Source organism: Ascaphus truei, chromosome 2 (genome assembly GCF_040206685.1).
Source record: "Ascaphus truei isolate aAscTru1 chromosome 2, aAscTru1.hap1, whole genome shotgun sequence".
NCBI lineage: Eukaryota > Metazoa > Chordata > Amphibia > Anura > Ascaphidae > Ascaphus > Ascaphus truei.
Window position 1 is genome coordinate 61,486,411 of NC_134484.1, and position 27,302 is coordinate 61,513,712.

At 45.8% G+C, this 27,302-nt stretch overlaps 1 protein-coding gene across 43 annotated transcripts in view; it reads right to left on the reverse strand.

Annotated features, from left to right (window-relative positions):
- Positions 1 to 27,302, reverse strand: part of RIMS2 (regulating synaptic membrane exocytosis 2) — an 814,155-nt gene that overhangs the window by 644,712 nt on the left and 142,141 nt on the right. The gene's annotated exons all lie outside the window — the stretch shown is intronic.

Genomic DNA, 27,302 nt, shown 5'->3' on the forward strand with positions numbered 1-27,302 from the left:
TCTCTTCCTTTTACACTGACAAATCCCCTTAGCACCGAGATGTCCCGGAGAGAGAAGCAACAGTCGGTTTAGCAAATGAACAGCTGAGATAAACTCCAGTATATGAAGGAGATACAAGAAGCAATGTACTGATGTATTACACTTGCTCCTTTCAAAGAAACTACTATTAAATGTAGCCACGTTTTCTTTGCAAACTGCTGGGATATAAAATGCTACAATGTGTAGGAAGTTGGCATCTGAAATAAGTATCCCGACTAGTTAAAACATTAGATAACCAACATATTAGCCTTCTCAGCTCTCAAGGCAGTGGCAATACTTTTCAAAGTTCTGTACTGTATGCATGTGAAAACATAAATATGTATTTATATGCATATATACAGTTATATACATATATAAACACACACACACACATACTGTACACATATTGTCAGTAGCTGAGCCCTCCAAACAATTATAAAAGGAAAAAATAAGGGTGCAACAGTACTCGACCAGATCAGTCCATAGTATGTAGCTACCAATGAGTGCCTGTATTTATATAATTATATTATATATACATATTCAACAAAATAGTCATTTATTTAACCTGTAAGCTCTTCGGGACAGGGACTCCTTTGCCTAAATGTTCCTTTTATGTCTCAAGTGCGTACTCCCATTATGTGTTATATTATTATGTCATGTGTATTACTGCTGTGAAGCACTATGTATATGGATGGCACTGTGCAAATAAAGATATACACACACACACACACACACATATATATATATATATATATATATATATATATATATATATATATATATATATATTGAAATATAGTTTTTTTTGTTTTACCTGTGTGTGTGTGTGTGTGTGTGTGTGTGTGTGTGTGTGTGTGTGTGTGTATATATTTATTATATTACACACACAACAAAGCAAAACAATTATTTAATAAAAACACTGTTTTAGTAAAAACACTGATCCCAATCCCATCCATGCTTATTCAACTGCAATAAACTACCTGAAATCCAGGATTTTCCTTCTGTATCATCCATCATGGAAAAGTACCTCATGCCATAGGTTAAAAAACAAAAAACAACTCTTTCAAGCTTCAGAATGTGTGCACCTTGGTATTGTAGTATTGTAGTATTGTAGTATTGTAGTATTGTAGTATTGTAGTATTGTAGTATTGTAGTATATTGACTACTTTCCAAATGACATTGAAAAAAATCCAGTTAGTAAATAGAAATGTTCAAAATTTTGCTTTGTTCCAGATAAGTTGTTTTTTTTTGCTGCATATTGATAGTAAATGATTATTTATATTTCCAGTCAGGCAAGTAGGTGAGGAATTCCAGGGGTATTTTTTTTTTAAAAAAACCTCTCTGTTATCTTTAGGACTCTGCACTTTCCAAATAGCACCGGAGCAATTGCCCAGGAGAAAGAAAACCCATTAATGTTTTCTACTTCACCCGCAATGACTTCATTATTTATATATGTAGGCACTGGTTTCCAGCAGCTGAAGTTGAATCTAGCTTATTAAATATGCATATCATCCCCCCACTGTGCCACAACGCCCAATGTGCTCAAAGAACCGCGGCTCTGCTGCGACACACCTGAGACCGGACACAATAAGGGATTTGCCAACATTTTGCTAAGGAGACAGGTGACATGTACAAATGACCTGTCCTTTAAATACCAATATATATCACATCACTAATTAACATGGCAAACAATGGGAGTCGTTTATCAAAGCATTCTTGCATCAAAACGGAGGTAATACTTATGCTAATCTACAGCACAAAAAAGTATACTGCGGTCAATTGAAGATTTGTATGTATAGTCCAAAATAATGTTATTCAGCATAGAAGGCTATGAATTAAAGCAGCAATGCCAGGCACATATGCTGTATGATGTACCTGCTGAACCATGTTTTTATAGGTCAGAGGATCCACCAGTTCCTGAGAAACTTGCTGGTGAAGTCAGGACAGGTGCTAGGCTTAGGTGAACTAGGCGGTCAGCTAAGGCGGCACATTTTGGGGGCCGATGAGAATGGAGAAGGCGGTGAGAAGGGAGCAGGGCGGTGAGAGTGGAGCAGGGTGGTGAGAGCAGAGCAGGGTGGCGAACAGTGAGAGTGGGGCAGGGCGGTGAGAGTGGGGCATGGCAGTGAGAAGGGAGCATGGTGGTTAGAGTGGGGCATGGCGGTGAGAGTGGAGCATGGCGGTGAGAGTGGAGCAGGGCGGTGAGAGCAGAGCAGGGCGGGGAGAGCAGAGTAGGGTGGTGAGCAGTGAGAGTGGAGCAGGGCAGTGAGAAGGAGCATGGTGGTTAGAGTGGGGCATGGCGGTGAGAGTGGGGCATGGCGGTGAGAGTGGAGCAGGGTGGCGAGCAGTGAGAGTGGAGCATGGCGGTGAGAGTGGAGCATGGCGGTGAGAGTGGAGCATGGCAGTGAGAGTGGAGCATGGCGGTAAGAGTGGAGCATTGCGGTGGGAGTGGGGCATGGCGGTGAGAGTGGGGCATGGTGGTGACAGTAGAGCAGGGTGGCGAGCAGTGAGAGTGGACCGGTGAGAGTGGAGCAGGGCATTGAGAAGGGAGCAGGGCGGTTAGAGTGGAGCAGGGCGGCGAGCGGTTAGAGTGGAGCAGGGCGGTTAGAGTGGAGCAGGGCGATGAGAAGGGAGCAGGGCGGTGAGAGCAGAGCAGGGCGTTGAGAGCGGAGCAGGGTGAGAGCGGAGCAGGGCGGTGAGAGCAGAGTTGGGTGGCGAGCGGTGAGAGCGGAGCAGGGCGGTCAGAGCAGAGCAGGGTGGCGAGCGGTGAGAGCGGAGCAGGGCGGTGAGAGCAGAGCAGGGTGGTGAGCAGTGAGAGTGGGTCGAGCGGAGCAGAGCGGTGAGAGTGGAGCAGGGCGGTCAGAGCAGAGCAGGGTGGCGAGCGGTGAGAGCGGAGCAGGGTGGCGAGCGGTGAGAGTGGGTCGAGCGGAGCAGAGCGGTGAGAGTGGAGCAGGGCGAGTGGAGCAGGGTGGTGAGAGCAGAGCAGGGTGGCGAGCGGTGAGAGTGGAGCAGGGCGATAAAAAGGGAGCAGAGCGGTCAGAGCTTAGCGAGCGGACCAGAGCGGTGAGAGTGGAGCAGGGCGGTGAGAGCAGAGCAGGGTGAGAGCAGAGCAGGGTGGTGAGAGTGGAGCAGGGCGATGAGAAGGGAGTAGGGTGGTGAGAGCGGAGCAGGGTGGTGAGAGTAGAGCAAAGTGGCGAGCGGTGAGAGTGGAGCCAGGGCAGTGAGAGTAGAGCTAGGGTGGTGAGTGGTGAGAGTGGAGCAGGGTGGCGAGCAGTAAGAGTGGATCAGGGTGGTGAGAGTGGAGCAGGGTGGTGAGAGTGGAGCAGGGTGGTGAGAGTGGAGCAGTGAGAGTGGAGCTGGGCGGTGAGAGTGGAGCAGTGAGAGTGGAGCTGGGCGGCGAGCAGTGAAAGTGGAGCAGGACGGGAAGAGTGGAGCAGGGCGACGAGCAGTAAGAGTGGAGCAGGGTGGTGAGAGTGGAGCAGGGCGGGGAGAGTGAAGCAGGGCGACGAGCAGTAAGAGTGGAGCAGGGAGGTGAGAGTGGAGCAGGCGGTGAGAGCAGAGCAGGGTGGTGAGAGTGGAGCAGTGAGAGTGGAGCAGGGCTGTGAGAGTGGAGCAGTGAGAGTGGATCAGGCGGTGAGACCAGAGCAGGGAGGTGAGAGTGGAGCAGTGAGAGTGGAGTAGGGTGGGGAGAGTGGAGCAGGGCGGCGAGCAGTGAGAGTGGAGCAGGGCGGCGAGAGTAGAGCGGGTAGGTGAGAGCACAGCAGGGTGAGAGCAGAGCAAGGTGGCGAGCGGTGAGAGTGGAGCAGGGCGATGAGAAGAGAGCAGAGCGGTGAGAGCGGTGAGAGTGGAGCAGAGCAATGGGAAGGGAGCAGGGCAGTGAGAGCAGGGCGGTGAGAGCAGAGTAGGGTGGCGAGCGGTGAGAGTGGAGCAGGGTGGTGAGAGTGGAGCAGGGTGGTGAGAGTGGAGCAGGGCGGTGAGAGTGGAGCAGGGCGATGAGAAGAGAGCAGAGCGGTGAGAGCAGAGCAGGGTGAGAGCAGTGAGAGTGGAGCAGGGCGATGGGAAGGGAGCAGGGCGGTGAGAGCAGAGCAGGGTGGTGAGAGCAGAGTAGGGTGGCGAGCGGTGAGAGTGGAGCAGGGCGGTGAGAGTGGGGCAGGGCGGTGAGAGTGGGGCAGGGCGGTGAGAGTGGCGCAGGGCGGCAAGCAGTGAGAGTGGAGCAGGGCGACGAGAGCAGAGTGGGGCGGTGAGCACAGCACGGTGGTGAGTGGTGAGAGTGAAGCAGGGCAGTGAGAGCAGGGCGGCGAGTGGTGAGAGCGGAGATGGGTGGTGAGCGGTGAGGGTGGCGAGGGGGGTCAGGTTTTCAGGATATCCCTGCTTCAGCATAGGTGGCTCAATCAGAGACTCAGTCTTTGACCTGTGCTGTAGTTGGGGTATCCCGAAAACCTAACCTGCTGGGGGGGGGGGGGGGGCGGTAGCAGGGGGGGGGGTCTTGAGGACTGGAATTGAGCACCCCTGATATAGCTCATCAAATTATCCTTTAGGTTTAGGAATAAGAAAAATGACATGTCAAATAAGATCCAAGTTTCCTGAAAAACGGAAAAGCTTCCAGAGGAATTCAGCATGTGGTTCAGTAACTTTTAATACTGCTCTTTTGGTCTCTTCGACCTCTGGTATCTCCAGAAATCTTAAACATTACAGTGTGAAAATCACTTTCATTTACTATAACTTTGTGGTATTTTTAGTATAAGGTCAGAGTAAAATAAAGAGATAATAGCTGAAGTCAAAGGAGTTAATGAGGTGACCCAGCGAGAGGGTAATTAGACAGAAGAGAAGAGTATGTAGTCTCCATTAGCTTCTTCAGTTCATTTGCCAGAGTGCCAGTCTGATCTACACCAACAGCGAGAAACAAAGCGGCAAAGGAGAAGTTAGCAAAAGAGATTCTGAAGGAAAAGTAAGGGAGCTTGGGAGGAACCCCAGGAGAGGGCTGTGTTACGATGCCAAGAGAGAAAGAAGAATGTGCATGAGAAGTGGGAGGTCAACAGTATTGAAAGTTTCCTATTTTCTATAAATTGCTCTTAATTGATGCGTCAATAGAGGATTCCTAAATTTCCATAAAACAACCCAATATGGTTCATTTGCATGTAATTTAAAAGCTTCTGGATAAAAGCATAACATCTGAATTTTTGGGGCCCAGGACAGATTTGAAGAAGGGGACCCCCATTCTCTGCTCACCGACAGTTATGACATGATTGTACTTCGGTCTAATTTGCCCCATTATGTCTCTTTATTTTCACTTTCCTTTTCCCCAAAGTGTCTCATACATTTCATGTCATTCAATCTTTATCCCTCATGTTACTCTCTGTTTTCCCATCTCATGTATTTCACTTCTTCCCCCTCGTCTATCATTCTTTTACTTCCCTGAATGTATTTTTATTCGTTCCTCCCCTAATGTGGTTCTCAGTTTCTTCTCTATCTCTTCTCTCCAATGTCTTTCTCTTTTCTCTACCCCCCTTGACTCACTCCTATTTTCCCCTCTTCACGTCTCTCCTCCAGCATGTCTTTCTCTCCCCTCTTTCCATTAATATCTTTCTTTCTCCCCCATGATCTCTCTCCTCCCCCCCCCTGCATCTTTCTCTCCTCTCCCACCAGCATGTCCCTCTCTCTCCTCCTCCCCCAGCATGACTCTCTCGCTCTCCTCTCCCCCAGTATCTCTCGCTCCCCCACAGCATCTCTTTCTCTCCTCTCCCACCAGCATGTCTCTCTCCTCTTCCCACAGCATGTCTCTCTCGCTCCTCTTCCCCAAGTATGTCTCTCTCTCCCCTCACCCCAATATCGCTCTCTCCTCTCCCACTAGCATGTCTCTCTCTCTCCTCTTACCCAAGTATGTCTCTCTCCTCTCCACCCAGCATGACTCTCTCGCTCCTCTTCCCCAAGTATGTCTCTCTCCTCTTCCCCCAGCACGTCTCTCTCATCTCCCACTAGCATGTCTCTCTCTCTCCTCTTACCCCAGTATGTCTCTCTCGCTCCTCATCCCCCAGCATGTCTCTCTCCTCTTCTCCCAGCGTTTCTCTCTCCTCTCCCACCAACATCTTTCTCTCCTCTCCCACCAACATGTCTCTCTACTCCACACCAGCATGATTCTGCCCTCTCTCTCTCCTCTCCCACCATCATGTCTCTCTAATCTCTCTCTCCTCTTCCCCCAGCATTTCTCTCTCCTCTCCCACCAGCAGGTCTTTCTCTCTCCGCTACCCCCTGGATATCTTTCTCTCTTTTTCCACGGCATGTCTTTCCCTCAACTCCTATCCTAGCAAGTCATTCTTTTATTACATATTATATCATCGTCTCTGATCTCCCCTCTTGTATTTCTTTTGTCTGCCCCTCCTGTCTCTTTTCCTTGCTTCCCAATGCCCCCTTTCTTTCCCAGTCCCTCTTTTACCACTCATGCTTGCTTCCTAATCTTTAACACCCCCATGTCACAGTCTCTCCTCTCTTCCCATTCACACCATTCTCTTTATTTAATCCTCCATGTTTCTCTTTCTCATTCCCATGTATTTCCCCCCTTTTCGTGTTTCTCTCAGTTTCTTTATCCCTCATGTATCTCTTTCCTGCCTCCTCTGGTCTCTTTCTTTTCCCTCTTACGTATTTCTCTTTTGTCCATTATTTTCTCGTTTTGTTTTTTTTCTCTCTTTCTTTCTATATCTCTTCTCTCCCTTTTATGTCTGTATCTCCCCCTGATCTGGCACTTCCCTCTCGCCTTTTTCAGCCGCATGCTCCAGCCCTGCACTGCACTCCTCCCTGAGGCTCCGCCCACTGACTGAGGCTCCAGCCCTGCACTGCTCTCCTCCCTGAGGCTCCGCCCACTGACTGAGGCTCCAGCCCTGCACTGCTCTCCTCCCTGAGGCTCCACCCACTGACTGAGGCTCCTGCCCTGCACTGCTCTCCTCCCTGAGGCTCCGCCCACTGACTGAGGCTCCAGCCCTGCACTGCTCTCCTCCCTGAGGCTCCACCCACTGACTGAGGCTCCAGCCCTGCACTGCTCTCCTCCCTGAGGCTCCACCCACTGACTGAGGCTCCAGTCCTGCACTGTTCTCCTCCCTGAGGCTCCGCCCACTGACTGAGGCTCCAGCCCTGCACTGCTCTCCTCCCTGGGGCTCCACCCACTGACTGAGGCTCCAGCCCTGCACTGCTCTCCTCCCTGGGGCTCCACCCACTGACTGAGGCTCCAGCCCTGCACTGCTCTCCTCCCTGAGGCTCCACCCACTGACTAAGGTTCCAGCCCTGCACTGCTCTCCTCCCTGAGGCTCCACCCACTGACTGAGGCTCCAGCCCTGCACTGCTCTCATCCCTGAGGCTCCGCCCACTGACTGAGGTCCCAGCCCTGCACTGCTCTCCTCCCTGAGGCTCCGCCCACTGATTGAGGCTCCAGTCCTGCAGTGCTCTCCTCCCTGAGGCTCCACCCACTGACTGAGGCTCCAGCCCTGCACTGCTCTCCTCCCTGAGGCTCCCCCCACTGACTGAGGCTCCAGCCCTGACCGGCTCTTCCTGAGGCTCCGCCCACTGACTGAGGCTCCAGCCCTGCACTGCTCTCCTCCCTGAGGCTACGCCCACTGACTGAGGCTCAGGCCTTGCACTGCTCTCCTCCCTGAGGCTCCACCCACTGATTGATACTCCAGCCCTGCACTGCTCTCCTCCCTGAGGCTCCACCTACGACTGAGGCTCCAGCCCTGCACTGCTCTCCTCCCTGAGGCTCCGACCACTGACTGAGACTCCAGACCTGCACTGCTCTCCTCCCTGAGGCTCCGCCCAGTGACTAAGCCCCTGCACTGCTCTCCTCCGTGAGGCTCCACCCACTGACTGAGGCTCCAGCCCTGCACTGCTCTCCTCCCTGAGGCTCCACCCACTGACTGAGGCTACCAGCCCTGCACTGCTCTCCTCCCTGAGGCTCCGCCCACTGAATGAGGCTCCAGCCCTGCACTGCTCTCCTCCCTGAGGCTCCGCCCACTGACTGAGGCTCCGGCACTGCACTGCTCTCCTCCCTGAGGCTCCGCCCACTGACTGAGGCTCCAGCCCTGCACTGCTCTCCTCCCTGAGGCTCCACCCACTGACTGAGACTCCTGCACTGCTCTCCTCCCTGAGGCTCCACCCACTGACTGAGGCTCCAGCCCTGCACTGCTCTCCTCCCTGAGGCTCCGCCCACTGACTGAGGCTCCAGCCCTGCACTGCTCTCCTCCCTGAGGCTCCACCCACTGACTGAGGCTCCAGCCCTGCACTGCTCTCCTCCCTGAGGCTCCACCCACTGACTGAGGCTCCAGCCCTGCACTGCTCTCCTCCCTGTTAGAGATGGGCAACATTTTCGACAGAATTTGAATCTGCTGCAAATTGGCCAATTCCTGTCATACAGTATGTGGAATTGTGCAGATAAATCTAAAAAATGCAGATTTGGGTTTTTCTTTCCTATTATTAAAAATCCGTTACACGGATTCTGAATCCGAACCCGTCAAATGGAATCCCCTGCAGCTAAGTGAAATGCAGAAAGGGTCACTGCCCCTAAACCCGCCAGGCCCGGGACAGCAGAACTGTCTGTTCTCCCTGTTGGTGGCTCTGGACAAAACCTAGTAAATCTCGTTGCGGAAATTCTGCCAAAATCTCAAACAAGAGCCAGGAGTTTAAAATGTTTGTAATAAACACCTTTGGCTTTAAATAGCATTAATTTGACTTAAATGTGGTGCAATTTGTCACTCCATTATTCCCCCCAGATTTGCATTACCGGAGACTTGTATTGTATGTCTTTATTTATATAGCGCCATTAATGTACATAGCGCTTCACAGTAGTAATACACGTGGTAATCAAATAAATAACAGATAATATAAATAACAGAGCATGGGAATAAGTGCTTTAGACATAAACATAACATTAAGGAAGAGGAGTCCCTGCCCCGAGGAGCTTACAATCTAATTGTGGGTATGGAGAACGTACAGAGACAGGAGGAGGGAGTTCTGGTAAGTGCGTCTGCAGGGGGCCAAGCTTTATGTATCATGTGTTCAGAATATCCACAGTGCTATTCATATGCTTCTTTAAGCAAGTGTGTCTTAAGGTGGGTCTTAAAGGTGGATAGAGAGGGTGCTAGTCGGGTACTGAGGGGAAGGGCATTCCAGAGGTGTGGGGCAGTCAGTGAAAAAGGTTTAAGGCGGGAGAGGGCTTTAGATAAAAAGGGGGTAGAAAGAAGACATCCTTGAGCAGAACGCAAGAGTCGGGATGGTGCATAGCGAGAAATTAGGGCTGAGATGTAAGGAGGGGCAGAAGAGTGTAAAGCTTTAAAAGTGAGGAGAAGAATGGAGTGTGAGATGCGGGATTTGATTGGAAGCCAGGAGAGGGATTTCAGGAGGGGAGATACTGAGATTTTGATAAATAGACCCCCAGGTTTATCAGAGAGCATGGGTTTTGTGGGGGTCGTGTATCAAACTCTCCCTGCTGCATAGCCAGAGAAAACCTGGTGAAAAAACACTGCGCTGACTTATCAATCAGGAAAACTACACCCGTTTCAGAGGGAATGTTTGTCCTTTATAAATGTGGTGCAGTTTCTTTATCCCAGTTTTGCACCTGAGAGACCTTGATTAAGAACCCCCGATGTATTCACGTCTCCTGCCTTCAAACTGGGGGGAAAAGTGATGGGAGAAAACACCAGCTTTATAAAAAACAAAAATTCTACTGAAAAGACTTAGGGGCCTATGCAGAGAGCAGCGAATTTTAAAATTGGCGAATTTATTAAAAAGTAGCTTTTTTGGAGAGTTTTATTCTCCATATGCAGAAAAGTGCGAATTCTGCTATGTTTAACATGGATGCGTGTGGCGAGTTTAAATTGGCGAGATGCGCGCTTCAGAAATGTGTAAAAACAAATTCGCGCCTTTTTTTTCCCTTTGCAATGGCCGCGAGCGGCAGCTTCTTGCCAATTTTTTTCTGGCGAGGCAAAAAGGAGACAATCGCGCCATTTTATTGGCGCGAACAGCCGCTAGATGCCGTTCGCGCCTCTCTGCATTAGGATATTTTTAAAACTGGCGAGATTGAGGTTCTCGCCAGCCGCGAGGCGAGTTTTAGAAATAGAAAAGAAAAATTGGCGCGTTTTTCGGAACTCGCCATTTTCTGCTGTTTTCTGCGCAATTTTCTCCAAAAAATGGCGAATTTTCGAAATAGCGCTGCTCTCTGCATAGGCCCCATAAGCTATTTTTTCCCATTTCCCATGTGGTACAGTTTTGCAGCCAGGAGACATTGAAAAGTAAACTCCTGATTAACTCTAAACATGAAGGACACAGTGGGTGAGACGTACAGTATCAAGGCAGGTTTGGAGCAATTTGCTTCCATTTCTTCTTGCGCCTCTTTGCATCAATGTGTAGCCCAAGCCCAAAAAGCCGCCTTAAATCGAGATCAATGGCGCGAAATCACTAGAGACGTACTGAATATCCTGCCGCTGGTCTCCACAATGCATCGCTCCTTACCTTATAAAAGAGGAAGCAATGTCGTTTACGGAGTATATACCATATACCAATGTGTCACGGACTTTGTTCCAAGTTTTGCACCTTTAGTTTTGTGGGAGTGGCAATAGCAGGAGTTACATAACTCACAGATTATAATGGGATGTATCAAACGCTGCGTCCATGAGCATCACTTTTGTATCTTCTATTGTATCTTGTCTCAAAGAAATTTGCCAGGACTGAGGTGGCGAGAACGTTTCTGCTCAATACTTTGCATCAGACGTAAGACGCACTTACCTACATTTGACACAAGCTGTTAGCCACAAAATGGAGCAATACGTCACAACAAACTTCTTCTATGTGAACTTTCTTTACATTGGTGTACGTCTCTCCCTTTGTATCAACATCGAGAAATACTTCTTGAGAAAGCACTATTACAGCGTGAAACGCGTGGGAGGAGATTCCCCGTTTGTCCCCTTTTCTGTTCCTCGTTTTTATCATGTAGTTGAATAAATCCTTTTTATTTTTGTATACCGGTGAGTTGTTAGTGCATTTTTTTCAGGTCCGCTGACCATCCATCCAATCCATCCAATCCCCTTTTCAACATCGAGAAAAGTCTGCTTACACGCACTGCTAATTTTTTGGGAGCTGAATTGCAGCATATGCAAGAACACTGTCTTATATCTTACGCTGAATATTAGATTGGTGCCCCTACAGATGTGGAGGATTTTGTGGGGCAAATAAAAGGCGAAATGAGTGGTGCAGAGAGACAGACCATGATGCATCTCATTATAACCTGTGCACCGTGTAACTCCTCCCAAACGCCTCCTGCTGACACTACCCATGAAGCAATCAAAGGCAGTCAGGGCAAAATGGCAGAAAAAATGCTTTGATACCTATTTGCAGAGTGATTTTTTTTTAGTCTCTCTTTGTGAAAACTTGTATACTCTCAGGTGCAGACAAAATAGTGTGTGCTCTCCAAGGGCACAATATACAAATAATCAATTCACAAGTTTACTTCAAAACTCTGAACATTTTCACAAATAAAAAAAAAAATCACCAAAGGGATTTGGCAAAATGTAATAATTTGTTTAAAATGTTTTTGTGATTGTTTTTTTCATTTCTCTTATTATATATTGTGTTTGACTGTTACGGTGCTTTCTGGCCCACATTAGAAATGCTGATTATAATGTACAGTATGCATTTTCACTAATACTTACCAAGCTATTTATCAAATGATCTCTGCTGCAAAAACGATCTAAAACAAATATACCAGACTTAAGGGGACAAAATGCAGTTGGATCTGATATATATAGGGCTGTTTTCTGCACCAATATAACCTCAGATTTGCAGCCGCCAGAGTTTATTTTGTCAAATAAATCCAATTAAATACGCACATTAAAATTAATAACAGCACTGTGCATTATTTGAAACTGGCTAAGTATCACTTTAGCACATGCTATATTAGAATGCGCTGTCTGTGTTTTTAGTAACACGTTGTATTTTCTGCAACAACAAAAAAAATAACAGGGAAATCAATAGGGGCTTTTCACTAACTAGGTTATTGATTTCTAATTAAATCTAGACAACTTTAAACAGATAAATGATTAAACCTGAAAACCATTTCACTGTTCGCCTTCTTCATTAAGGGAAGTTCATTTACATCAATTATTTTTTCCAGCTAAGCAGAGTGTGTATATTGAACGGCCAAGAGACGCTGATAAGGGATTTCTTGCGTTTTCCAGGGGCTTCGGTTTACCTGAGAGAACCGGTTATAAAATACATTAGAACAGATGATCAACTTTTGTTTAGTTGAAAACTCATTCATCTTAAATGTTATGTTAATTAGCCAATGCATTTCAGCATCACTGCCCAAAATCAATACTTTTTTTTGTCTTTTTCTTTTTAACAGGGAAGGAGTCCCTGGTAAACAGGTTAGAGTTTAACAGGTTAGAGTCAGGGTCGTCTTAGTAGCATTATAGGCCCCCGGGCAAAGCAGTGCACTGGGCCCTGCCAACTCTCCGCTACAAGTCGTCATTTTTCTCCTTCTACCGAGTTAGCGGGAGATTTGAATGTTGAGGCGGGTGATCGGAAAATTAGTGTTAAATTATGGTCTGTGCATAGATTAGCGTGGGGCCCCTATGCTCATGCGGCCCCCGGGCAACTGCCCAGCGTGCCCATGCGTTAAGACGGCACTGGTTAGAGTGAAGAAGTGATGTGAGTGTAGAGTTATGCAAGTTGGCCACATATAGGGTGTAATGCCGATGCATTGCAGGCCTCTCCGCCAGCATATTGGATAAAAAGTTGTTGCCTACCCAGTCGCATACTTAGCCACATAACAATAATGGGTGCTCAGCTTTAGCACGTCTAAAGTCCACTCCACTTGAATGGGAGTTAAGTTGTGCTAAAGCATAAGCACCCTTTAGTAAAAAAAAAAAAAGGGCCTTACAAGGCACCCACTTGTATATAAGGGTGGTATTACATTTTTCAAATACAGCAAATAAAAATACCCCTTGTGGTGCATTTGCGTGTCTCAGATGACAGGACTGCCACCCTGTCTTACCGCATTATCGCTTAGCAAACAGTGATTCTTAGCATTATCGCTTAGCAAACTGCAGCCAGGGATTCTGGGTAATGATATGCAAATGAGCACTCACGGTGTGTCACTCTTTACTTCTTGACCATTTTAACATAGACCCCTATAAGCTTATGCCTGCCATATTACACAGCTTTTCAGCACAGCCTGGGTTAAAGAAGTTCACGGACAGTTTCAACAGTGGAGGATTCTCGTCACTTTTTTACCCACCGTAACATTTTTAAAAAAAAGGGTTATTTTTCAAGTACAACGTTTTCAAAATGAAAAATGGTGGCCAGCATACTTCCAGTTAACGTTTACCAGTTCAGCGGCACTACCACATCAAGTCACCACTCCTGAAGTGATCACATGACACAACGACACCCGAGATGCCGCAAACAAAAGTGGAGAGGGCTCCGTTTGGGCTGGTCACTCCGTCAGAGCGGTCAGCACCATCTGACCCTTGAAAATGCTCATGCTGTACAAGGCACATCATAAAGGCAATCTAGAGGCTAACAACGGTGGATTGGATTGCCCTACTGGCTGTGTGTATTTGCTAAACCACACTAGAAAGATGAAGGACGTAAAACAACTAAATGGAAACTGGTAGCTTATCTTGTGCTGATCCGTTTATCATTTTTTATGTTTCTATCATAACTCTCTTCTTTTTTTTGCTGAGTATAGACCAGTTTATTATTTCACTAGCATCAGCTGTTATCATATCAGCCTTGTTATGTGTGAATGGTAACCTCCATTTTAATGTCCCCCAACTGACATCTCCAGAATGCAACTATAGAATGGCATATAGACAACAGACTCCTAGTCCAACCCACTATATAATGGTTAAAAAAAGGATTGCTAATTTAAGGATAAAAATGCCACTCTTGGACCCTGTATGGATTTTAAACTTTCATGTGAATATATATATATATATATATATATATATATATATATATATATATATATATATATATATATATATATATATATATCAAAATAAGTAGGTCCTTTCAAAATTACTATTACTCATTCACTAAATGAGTGTGTGACACTAATTGGAGGATATTACTCTGACAAACCCCACTGACATTGCAGATGCATTCAATGATTACTTTGTGGGGTGTGCCACTAACTTATTAACGAAACACAGCCCAAACCACAAACATGAACCTCATTCTGTGAGTACCCCTATAGCCCCACCCTCTCCCAACACTGCGCACAATTTTCAATTTGGCCCAGTATCTGAAGAGGAGATAACACAAGCGCTCCTCAAATTAAAACTAAGCAGCCAATGTGGCCCTGACTTACTGCAATTTAAGTTCCTAAGACTTGGTGCCCCAGCCAATGCCAAACCAATTGCTTCCATAGTCAACTCTATCCTGTCTGCAGGCCATATCTCTAAGATCTGGAAATCTGCCAGAGTTGACCCAATCTTCAAAAGTGGGGACAAAAACACTGTCTCAAACAACAGGCCAATCTATCTTCTCCCAATCCTATCCAAAGTCATGGGAAAATGTGTCCACTCCCAATTAAGCAATTACTATACCAAGACAAATTTCCCTAGCCAATTCCAATCTGGCTTTCGACCCAAACACTCCACCGTAACTACCCTGCTAAAAGTTTGCAATGAAATCCAGTGTGGAATGGAACGGGGTCAACTCACTGGTGCAATATTCCTAGATTTTGCAAAGGCTTTGATACTGTTGATCATGTTATCCTGCTTAAACTCCAGAGCTCTGGAATAGGGAAGCATGCTTTAAACTAGTTTCACTCCTACCTATCAGGTAGATCCCAGCATGTGTCCATCTCAGGCTCTAACTCCAACCCCCTGGATATCACCTGTGGTGTCCCGCAAGGCTCTGTTCTCCGGCCCATACTCTTCTCAGTGTTCATCAATGATCTTCCTACAGCTTGTAAGGGAGCTTCAATACACATCTATGCAGAGGACACAATCTTATATGTACACACCCCTAGCCTCTCCGACCTTGAACACATACTTCAATCTGACTTTTTGAGACTTGAAAATAGGATCTCCCAAAATAAACTGTTTTTAAACACTGACAAGACTGTAACAATGATATTTAGGACCAAGGCTACATTTTTAAAGCTTCCAATGACTGAGCTCCAGATTAGAATCAACGCTAATAGAACCCCAACTCCTGTTACTAGTTTGGTTTGACTCCCATTTAACATTTTGGATGCACATTGATACCCTGACATCCAAAACCTATGCCAAACTAGGTATACTTTACAGGAACAAATCGTCCCTAAGTCTGCTGGTCAGAAAGCGTATCGCACAGCAGATGCTAATGCCAAGTATCGACTATGGGGACATAGTATTACGACAGCACCCCAAACCCACCGTAGCAAACTTCATACCCTCTACAATTCAATATGCTGTTTTGTTCTCCAATGCAACTACAGCACACATCACTTCGAAATGCTCAAAGAACTAGATTGGTCATCACTTCAGTCTAGGCGCAAAGTTCATCTTTCCTGTCTTGCCTCCAAATACTTTCTGGGCAAGCTACCTGTCTATCTGAACAAGCTCCTCACCCCTACCACATGCAGCACTTATCATCTGAGATCTGACTCCAAAAGACTGTTCATGGTCCCAAGGTTCAGCAAAGTATCCGGTCGCTCCTCCTCTTACCGTGCACCCCAAAACTGGAACAATCTACAGGAGACTCTCACAGCCACCACCAGTCTAAGTTATTTCAAAACTAAAGCTGTCTCACATTTTAATCTGGTCTGTAACTTTTACATATGCCTATAATATATATTATCTCTAACTGTGCATGCAATGTCTTGTATATAATGTATACCCTGTTCACTTATGTAACTATGTATTATTTGTCATCATAACTCTGTGCTCAGGACATACTTGAAAACGAGAGGTAACTCTCAATGTATTACTTCCTGGTAAAACATTTTATAAATATGTAGCCATGTTTAAAAATGGTATACAGTTCTCTCTCATGCTGGCCGTAAACCTGGTATGTATACAGGATTGCCAGCATCAATCATGGAGGTTTGTCCTCACACCCTGGTGAGGTGTCATATGTACACCAGGGGAGTGGTAACATACTCTGTGTCCACTGTTAGTGACACAGGAGGTGTGGCCATTTCCTAAGTTATATAAGACATAGCACTGCCCAAAGTTAGTATTCAATGTGTGTCTCTACTAGTAGTTCAAGAGTATGGTTCTGCAGTAAGCAGTTTAGGTTAATCAAGGTCTGCGGCCGTAAGGCTGACAGGCCCAAAGAGAGTGTCTACACTGTGTTCAGGGACGTGGCACAGGTGGTGATCTCCCGGAGGGGAGAGGTGATCCAACTCCATTGGGAGGGCAGATTCTTCTGAAAGAAAGTGCTGTAGAAGAATGAGCGGCTGAGCTGACTGCTGTGAGGGGCTGTTGCCTACCCGGACAATAAAGATGCCCTTATTCATCAAAACCCTCATGTGTGAGTGTGGAGTTACTCAGCAGAGGAAGGCACGCAGAGATCCTGATGAGGTGGAGGCGCTGCACTGGATATAGGTAGGACTCAAAGCACACTACCTCAGCGCCTGTCTTGCTGATATCCCCATACCAACATCATGCGGGAGACTCAGGCGTCCTGTAGCCAACAGGTGCACCACCAGACACATCCATGTAATGGGGACCGGTTAGACCACAGGGGCCAATCTGAGATTGGGTGGGTCAAGGGGGGTCCAGAAAAACCGTTACAAATAAAATAAATAAATAGAATTTCTTAATGATATGCAAATGTCTGAAACGTTGTGTGTTTTACTCAGGTTCTTTAGATCCCCAATTAGTATATTATTCAAAATGAGCCAATAGTGGCACAGATTTTCCAGCGCAGTGACCATAAGATCTCTTATAAAGTGATCACCAACCCTTCCAATCTGATATCAATCCGATCTCCAAGAACGTTGCAGACACAATCACTTCAGGACAAGCAGAAAAGCCATGACTTTCACTCAGGCCCACCACAAGGCTTACCCAGGATGTGAGCCTTGTCTTGGGCTGGCACAGTTGTTTAGCAGGAGGGGTGCCTGATGTAGAGCGTGCAGGGTTATTGATGAGGCGTGTTCTGAAGTTTTTTGAGAAGAAGGGAGGGGCACATTGTTGAGCAAGGCAGGAAGCTCCAATAGGAGCCTGGCGGAAGAAGGGAACCCAGCCAGCTGACCCAGGAAGTCGTGGTTGGACTATAAGAACATTTCAAGGCCCAGGACAATAGATCCGACAATCTCCCATTGATGGTAGCCCTGCATTTGAATGTCATATTGGTCATTGTGATGTTCAGTAATAAAGTCCCTGCATCACAAATCATATCTCAGCTGTAAACATAGTTCTGGAACCGTCTGATATGCATACTTTTAAATATCTCCTTCCTTAAGCATCAGCATACTGTTACTTCACGTAAAGTACAGGTTGGGATTTAACAACAACAATGTGCTCAGTGACCAATGCAGTAGTTTGATTTCCAAAGATTTGTCACCCATCAATGGGGCCTTTTAATTAAACTGAGTTTTGCGTTGCAAGATCACCTGAAAATCAAGGGTTTCTCTCCCTGTCCTCTCTCCTCTCCCTCTCCTCTCCCCTCCCTCTCCTCTCCCTCGGTTTGACATACGAGAATAATAAATATGTCTCTATATGTTTTGCCTCATTGTCTCAATGTTTTTTTTTTATTCATTGGGATATAAGTTCACGTAGAACCGTGGGAATTTGTGGATTTTCAACTACCAAAGATGGAGCTATCACAATGCAATGCATTGTGCAATAATATGATACTGCACTATGTTATATTATATTGGCAATTCTGCAATGTTGCATGTTTTAGAATAGATAGTGATCATGGTGTGTATGTGTAGAATCACTCCAGGGTCATATTATATTGGTAATATATAACATAATGCAATGCCCATCATATTCATGGTCAACATTCAACACACAGAAATGAACAAGCATTACCTAAATATTATCGACAGTGAGTTTGATTGAAGCCACTTTCCTTGGGATTTAAATAGACATGGAGAAGGGGCTTCCCAGCATGAGAGGGAAGAGCAGGTACTATTTTACTAAATAAATTCACATGTGATTGGAATGGCGCAGACATGGGAGAGAACTGTTTAATACATCAAGATATATTCAGTAATTGCTTCTGAATAAGGGATACCTTTAATGAGCATATATGGTCCGAAAAGATTGCAAAATGTATCACTTTATCTGTATCACTTCCTCTGTATCAAAAATAGATGTTCTATTGTTTCTGTATCTACCAGGGAAAACCGTGGTTGTACAGTATTAAACCTGTGTCACTATATGCCCATTTTCAGCAATGGAGAAAGTTAACTTCCATTCAAGAGAACTATATAGACCAGCGGTGCGCAAACTGTGGGGCGCGACCCCCAGGGGGGGCGCGACACTGCCGACGGGGGGCGCGGGGTTTACAGAGGCCCCGCGCGCTTCTCGAAGGCACTTAAATTAAGTGCCGGGGGAGCTGCAGGGCCTCTGTAAACCTAACTTACCGTGGCTCCGGCGGCTTCCTCCCTGCGGCGCCATGGCAACGCGGCGTCAAAATGACGCTGCGAGGTCATGTGACGTCACGTTGCTATGGCAACGTGACGTCATTACGCCGGAGCGCGGGTAAGTTGGGGTTGGGGGGGGCGCGGGAGCGAGGGGACAGCCGCCAGGGGGGCGCAGGGAAAAAAGTTTGCGCCCCCCTGATATAGACTATATAAACAAGGAGGGGGGAGGGACAAGTAAGAGGTAATGGACTAGACTAGGGGTGCTCAACAACTCCAGTCCTCCAGCCACCCCACACCCCCTCCAAAAAGTCGGGTTTTCAGGATAACAAAAACTGAGCCTCTGATTGAGTCACCTGTGTTGAAGCAGGGACTGATTGAGCCACCTGCGCTGAAGCAGGGACTAATTTAGCCACCTCTGCTGAAGCTGGGATAGTCTGAAAACCTAACCTCATGGGGGGGATTGAGGACTGGAGTTGAGCACCTCTGGACTAGACAGAATAGATAGAAATGGGGACATAGGTATATATCATGAGGGTAGAGTTGGAGGAAGGGGGAGTTTAGTAAGCAGGGAGGCACACATTTTAAATACAGATAATACTAGTATATTTCTAAAGACTAAAATCAATGGGACTAGAAAGGCAGGCGCGGATAAGATAACAATGGCATAGACTGGTAGAAACCTTAAGTGCATGCTTGCTAATGCAAGAAGCCTGACAGATAAAATGGGGGAGCATGGAATAATAGCTACAAGGGAGCAGTATGATATCATAGACATTACTGAGACATGGTGGGATGAAACTCATGACTGGGAAGTTAATTTAGAGGGTTATTCCCTTTTTCGAGGGGATTGAGCGACTATTGTGGCTGGCGGTTCCATTACCTACTACCAGTACACATCCAAGTGTATCGTTTATGTCTGTTCCCGATCGTTTCTACGTGATCAGAAACGGACAGGCATCATAAGGACACCTATAGAGGGCTCCGGTTCCTGCGCATGCGCGCTACACTCCCCACCACGCTAACACACGTGGATGATAGGAGACACAACGGAGACAGCCCCAGCGCCCGGGACTGATCTCCCAGGACTGAGACTGCCCTTATATTTCCTATGTGATGCCCTACTCCTTTGATCAACGTTAAAATCGGGGATTATTAAAGAATTTGTACATGTAAGTTATTACTATTTTTTATTTGTGGTAATACATATTACATCTCTCATCTTGGTGCGCTTTTGTGTTTTTTTCTCTTTTGATTGAGCGAAGCAGTTGCAGCCTGGATCGGTACTATGTTGCCTTATCCAGGGGCAGGCCTAAACCGGCAGTTGGAGTGTCATACCTGGGGAGGGTACTGACTTGATCACATGTATACGGTGTGTGATACCTGTCAGTACCTGGACCTGCCCTGTTATGGGGAGGGGTTACAAGTCCTTCCCCCTGGGTATAAGAGCTGACACTCCACCAAATTGATTATGTTAGGAGTGTTGGTGTTGGTATGTGTCTTCCCTCCCTCAGAGGAGTGGGAGTGTTCCCCTCATTCCGTCAGGGGGTGATGGAGTTTAGGAGGGATGCTTGGGGCCTCAAGCCCTGGGTATCTGCTCCAGGGAAAATGGAGGATGCCATACTGTGTACCCAATAAAGACATTGTTGTACCCAACATGCTGTGTTGTCTGTGGAGAGGAGAATCGCCTGTGGGAACTGTAATAGATCTGTGCAGAGGTACATATAATGGAGATCAATGTGGGTGCAATTATATCTTGGCTTTATTGAGCCTGTTCCTTTATCCAGGCAAAACATACAAAAACAACAAAATAACAAACCCCTATCCCTTTGTAAGGGCTAACTTACTTCCCCAGACCCTATATACAGGACTGGAGGGATATTACCATTACCAGCCTATCCCTAACACCCGAAAGTCTCAGGAGGTACCTTAAGCAGGTGGCCCTCCATGTCAGTCTCTGGCAGGTTCCTGGGTCCTCTGTGTCCTGGAAATATAGGTTTCTGTGTGTCTGGATGTCTTGATTTTAGCACAGCCTTTGTGCTCAAGACAGTGTCTGTGTGCAGGCTTCTCTGCTCTCCTTCTGTCAGCGCAAATTAATCAATCTCCTGTGTCTCGCAAGGCTTTTTACAGAGCTCTCATTAGTCCAGGTTGAGACTAATTAGTTGAGTGGCTGCAATGAACTATCTCTCTGCTGGATTCTCAGAGCTCTGAGGCTGCTTTTTAAAACCATGGACGTGTCCTTGTTACATACCTCCCCTGTTTGTGGGAAGCTCGGGCTTGCCACGGCTAAAGCCCATCCTTCCACTCTCACTCGAGATATCTCTGCGGTTCAAATGAGAGTGGATCGAGCAAGAGAACCAATAGTCCCACTGGGATTGGAGCCCTTTCTCCAGGTCAATAATGTCTCCTCAAGAAGGTGCTTCAGCTCAGCACTCTTCAGTCGCTCGAGGAGGACTTTTTCCAAGTCTTTCTTCTGACCATTTGGTCACGTATTTTTCCCTGTGTCGGGCGATCCTTTCTTCCTGAGTTTAGGTTGACCACCTGCATCGGGTTCTGTAGCCATATTCACAGGTGGTTCAAGCTGGGCAGAGTTTTTATACATACCGATTGACTCCTGTGACGTCTCAGTTTGGTAGTTACCTAGTGTTGTACCTGTAGAGGTGTGAACACCAAAACAGTTCTGCCTCAATCTAGCCAAACACTGTATCTTTCTAGCAGCTATCTTTATTGTGAGGAATATGGCTTGGCCCAGGGGCCACAATAGAATGACTGTATTGGTATTGCGCTTCTCAGTCGTAATTCGGTTCTTCTTTCCTGATTTGTGTGGAAAGCCGATCGTAGTACTGAGATGGCATTGTGGGTGCACTTATGACAACGCACAGCTTGCTTGGTTTTGATGTAGAACTTATATCTGGATTGAATTACACCAGCAGCTACCTTCATTTGTTTGTAGTATCTTTGCTGCAGACACTTCCTAACATTTGACTGGAGTAAGATTACACAATGCTTCAAATGTTCATAATTCTTTCTTTGACATTGTATTCTCCATATCGATTGGAGAAGGCAGGTTGCTTTATTCTGGCTATTTAGCCGACACGTTTTTATTCCTCTGTAGGCAGCCTGTATGGTGAGCGCTGCAGAGCTTTTGTGCAGATACATTTCTCTTTCCAACCTTGCTTGGACAAGAGCTTTGTAGTACTTCTGAATTACTCTGCGGCTTTTCTCCCTTTTTAAGAAGTTTAGCTCATCAGTGAGAGAATCCTGTTTCTGGAGATTGCTCTGAGTGTGCATCAACGCATTCTTCATTATATTTTGGAGCTCTGCGGATTTCTTCGCTCGGGCCGTAGCTGCATGCCTCAGTTTCTGGACCTTTTTGTGCTCCCTCTTATATCGAGTTACCTGGCCTCTAAGCTTGGCCTCTAGCGATGCTCTGGTGATGTTCAGGGTAGCCTTCAGTTTCTCATGCTGCTTTGCAGGGACACACTGGGTAATCAGACGCTCCTGCAGCACTTGTACTTTTTTAGCAGCCTCCAGATTTTCTTCCTGCAGAGATCGCTGCTTCTTTTTGGCAATCTGTAGGTGTGTATGCAGACCTTGCAGTTGGTTCTGCAGTAGGTGCTCTGCTTGTGTGCATTGCTCCAATGCTTCTAACTTTTCATCTTTCAGCCTTGTATTTTCTCTTCTTACAGTCTCTAAAATATTCAGGGCCTCCTTGTAGTCCTCCTTCTATTTACGCACTTCTGAGTTGCAGCTCATGGTCTCCTGGCGTGAGACTTCTATCTCTAGGTTGAGGGTATGAAGCTCCTTCTGAGAGACTTTAAGATCCATACTAAGACTGTAGACAGCTTTTTGAGAGATGTGCAACTCCTCAGCGAGATTGTGAAGTTCCTTTTTAGAGACTTCCAGTTCTGTGCGGCAACGGCTGATCTCTTGGTGTGAGGCATCCCGCGCTACGCAGAGAGTATGAACCACATTCTGCAATATGTCCACCCCTGTCCGGACACTGTTGACCTCCTGGTGTGAGGCATTCAGTTCTATGCGGAGAGTATGACCTCATTCTGAGAGACTTCCACCTCTCTATGGCAATCGCAAACCTCTTGCTGAAAGACTGTAATCTCTTTCAGTGCCTCCTCATACTTATGTTTCAGATTAGCAATCATTCGGTCAGACTTGCTCTGCATTTCATCCATGGTGGAAATAGTAGTGTTCGCAGTATCTAGATCCGTCATTAGATCCTCTAATTCGTTCTTGGCCGCAGAGTAAATTGCGAGCACAGTCTTCTGTAGCTCAGCATTATTTTCTCTCTCCATTTTCAATTCTTCACGGAGCAGATCACAGTTATGCCTGGCAGCTTGCAGTGCATCTTCAGGGCTGGTCAAGGGATCGTCGCTCACTGGTTCCGGCTCAGCTTCCCTGGCATGGTTGGTTGAGGGTTCCTCACTCCTTGGCACCGGACAAACACTTCTTTGGGTTACACGACTTCTGCCTTGGGCCCTCTGGATATTCTGTGATCCGAGTGACGAATTCTCCATTTTCTCTAGGCTGCAGGGCATCTCGGACCCCTTTTTTCTCCGCGGGATCTGCGGACATGTCTGTTCCTTCCACGGTAAGTGAAGAACCGCTTTTCTTTTTCCGCCTTTTTGTTTTGGATGACTCCGTCCAATCAGGGATACTGGGATCTTTATTTGAAACTTCAGCAACTTCACTGTATCCGCCAGGCTTTTCTTGCAGTTGCGTTAGCTGGCAGGAATATTCGGGGTCATAGAGACCTGTTTGTTCTGTGCATACCAAGTTTAGGCAATGGCTGCAATTAATTATCTCTTTGCTGGATTCTCAGAGCTCTGAGGCTGCATTATTTAAACAGGGACAAATCCCTGTTACAGGGACCATCCTGCTTCTAGCAGGATCCTCATGGAATGGCGGCGCTGCACCCTAGGAGGAAAAGCCTGCCTTGTTGCCGCTCCCACACATCATCATCGGAGCAACTTAGACCTGTAAAAAGCAAGTGAGCTACAGCACCAGAGAAACACCCATGTAGTGGCCAGATCTTCCATGGGAGGGGGAGCTGGTGCTACATTTGGAGGTACTGCTGAGATGAGCAACAGGAGTAGCTAATATGGATGGGATACATGCTGCGGGAGAAGTGAATGGGGGCACTCACCATATCCAGGCCAGAGTATTCCCAGTTGTTTGCTAGCGGGGTACCCCTGGATGGTACCCGCATACGATGCAAACCCCACCCGCTGCCTCATGAGAGGTGTCTGACCCACACTGTATAAAGACCATCAGTTTACCTTTTCCGGGACAAATCATGCAAGATCTGAGAGGTGCTTGAAACACAACGTATCAGTGCCAGATACACACACACTCTCCCCCTCACACACACACACACACACACACACACACACACACACACTCTCCCCCTCCCCCACACAGACACACAAACACACACTCTCCTCCTCTCCCCACACAGACACACACTCTCTCCCCTTCCCCCACACAGACACACACACACACACAGTCTCTTTAAGGGAGCTGGTGCGGAGAGCCCGCTCTGATGCTTCCTCTACCTCCTGTCAGCTGGACGTTGATGGCAGAAGCAGGGAGAGGAAAGATAGCAGTGACTATTTATAAACTGCTGTTGCTGATGTCGGGTCACTGCTATGTGTCCGTGTCAGTACTTTTTGTCCATGTTTTTATATGAATAAATCCTTTTGATCACTATATCCCAATGTTTTCTCTGTAAGAAGCACCAGCATTTTTCCTGTATGGAAGGTCCATACACTTCTATGTGGGGATGACGCCACGCCGCCGGGTCTGGGACAGGTGGGGGCGTTATCCCAGCTCCCCCTCCCCCCCCCCCCCCCGAAGGGTGCTCGCAGAAAATCACAGACCTAATGGCTAACAAAATTATTAGTATTAGTCAGCATGGATTTATAAGGCATAGGTCATGCTGAACTAACCTTATTAGTTTATTTGAGGAGGTAAGTAGGAATTTAGACCAGGATAATGCAGTTGATGTGGTCTACATAGACTTTGCAAAGGCTTTTGAAATGGTGCCACACAAGAGGTTAGTGCAGAAGAAAAGGAAATTGGTCTGGGTAAAAATATTTGCAACTGGATTGAAAACTAGTTGATTTATTAATGACCTTGAGGTTGGCATAGAGAACAAAGTCTCCATCTTAACCGATGGCACTAAATTGTGTAAGGTAGTAAAATCAGAGCAGGATGTAATATGTCTACAGAAGGACTCAAATAAACGTGAAACTTGGGCAGATGAACGTCAGATGAGGTTTAATACAGATAAATGTAAGGTTATGCATTTAGGATGCAAGAATAAATAGGCTACTTACAAATGAAATAGGACAAAATTACAGTAGGTCAATTATTGATGTAGACGGATTTAGGAGTGCTTATAGACAGCAGCCTTTGCCATATTGCTCAGTGTCAGACAGTAGCTGCAAAGGCAAATAAGGTATTATCTTGCACAAAACAGGGTGGATAGAAGAGAAGAAAGCATAATTTTGCCGCTGTACAAATCCTTAGTAAGTACCCACCTTTAGTATGGAGTACAGTTTACACTCCATAAAAAAGGCATAATGGAAATAGACAAAAATGTAAAAAAGAGTCATCAAATTAATAAAGGAGATAGAAGGTCTGATTTATTAGTAATGGCTGGCTAAATTAGATTTGTTTACATTATAAAAAATGGTGTCTAAGTGGGGATATAACTATATACAAATATATTCATGTTTAATACAATACTTAACAATACTTAACCCAGACTGTGCTGAAAAGCTTTGTAATACAGCAGGCATACACTTATAAGGGTCCATGTCAAAATGGATTTGAAGCAAAAGGTGAAACTGTGTGCTCATTGCATGTCATTTCCCAGAATACCTTGCTGCACGTTAATGACGTCCACGGCGTCATTTGACGCTGGGATTCCAAAGGAGATAGAGGGGCGGCAGTAAGGAGGTGGCAACACCGCTAAGTGCCATGGGTCGGCGGATGCTGGGTATACTGCTAGAAATAGTGAAATATTTGTTAATTTATATTTTTAAAATATATGTTTAAGAACATAATGAGGAAAAATAACTTAGCAACTGTTTTCCCAACAACTACTGAAACGAACTTTTGAGCTAAACCCTATCCTTTTATTTAATACTCGTTACATTCATAGTATGTGTGAATTTTTCTTCACATTTGTATTAAATGTATGTATAACTTAACATGTGTATAACGGAAAATAATGCATATATTACTGTACATCTATTTGTCCCATTATGATACTGGTGATAAATCCTTTATATTTTCATGTGGGGTGTTTTAACAAAAGTGATACTGCATTAGTTATTATTTCTAATGCTTTGTAATCTCAATATTTACATATTTACCGCAAAATAACTATTAGATACAAAGTCACGAAAATCATCCCCATTTCTGAGGGATGCAAACCCTCTTTCCACAACAGTGAATCTCTGAGGGTTTGGGTATGAAAAATAATTTACCAATACAGCCATTAATCAGCTATTCATAATTACATCCAAAAATCAATTTTCATAAGATGCAAGTAATATATGAATGTCTTAATCATCACAATTAACAGTGAGGCCATACATCATGAGTTAGTCATAAGAGAATACATCATATCTTTAACAATACAGGTAATATCACAACACAATGTATATGTGTAACTGTTAACTCATTGGCTGCTGCGAGGACTTTAAATGCAATGCTTTGCAATCTCTCCCGTGTGGTTAAGGTACAGAATTTTTGTTTTAAGTAGTACACCTACCTTAGAATGTTCTCCCTGATAAAGGTCCAAATAGACTGAAACGTTGGCATTTAAAAAAATGCTTTATTACAATATTCGCCTTCACGTTTTGTTTGCTCACACACGCACGCACGCACGCACGCACGCACGCACACACACACACCTTTACTGTATAGTGGGTAGAGGGACCCATTTACTTATATACCTCCAAATAGAGTTACTTATATTCCATGTGGAGAGATACCTGTGAACACCCTGAGAAATATGGTAAATTCAGTCATTTGAATTACATCTAGCATATTTAAATTAAGTTAATATCTACCTCTTCTTTACTTTTTTACCCCCAAAATACTTATTTCAGAGTCTGGATTAAACATGCTAGGTGAATTTTTGGTTAAACTGTGTGATTTCATGATATTTTTTTCAAACAAAGATGGGCAAATTTCACCTGTTTCGCAAATTTAGGTGAAAATTTCACACATCGATTATAGTGGGATATACTGCGATGCACTGTATCAATATGTGATTTATATATACAGTATATATATATATATTTATATATATATATATATATATATATATATATATATATATATATGTCTGTGGCCGGCACTCATTTATAAGACACCTACAGAATATTTTTGGTGTCCTGTGCATTCCGACTCCACTCCCACCCCAAACAACCTCTGTCCCCTCACTCCTTGGTCCATTAATTGTTCTCATACCTCCCTACTCCCTCTCCCTCCTTTGTTACTACATGGAAGAAAACACCAGCACGGCCACTCAACCTTCTTTTCTCTCACATATCAATAGAATACATCCACAGCTGTGGGAAAAGTGGTAACTGAAGGTCACGTGTACAGTGGCATTGGAAACCAGTGCCACCACATAATATTCATATGGCAAAACTGGCAAGGGTATATCTCTTACTAAGGCCACAGT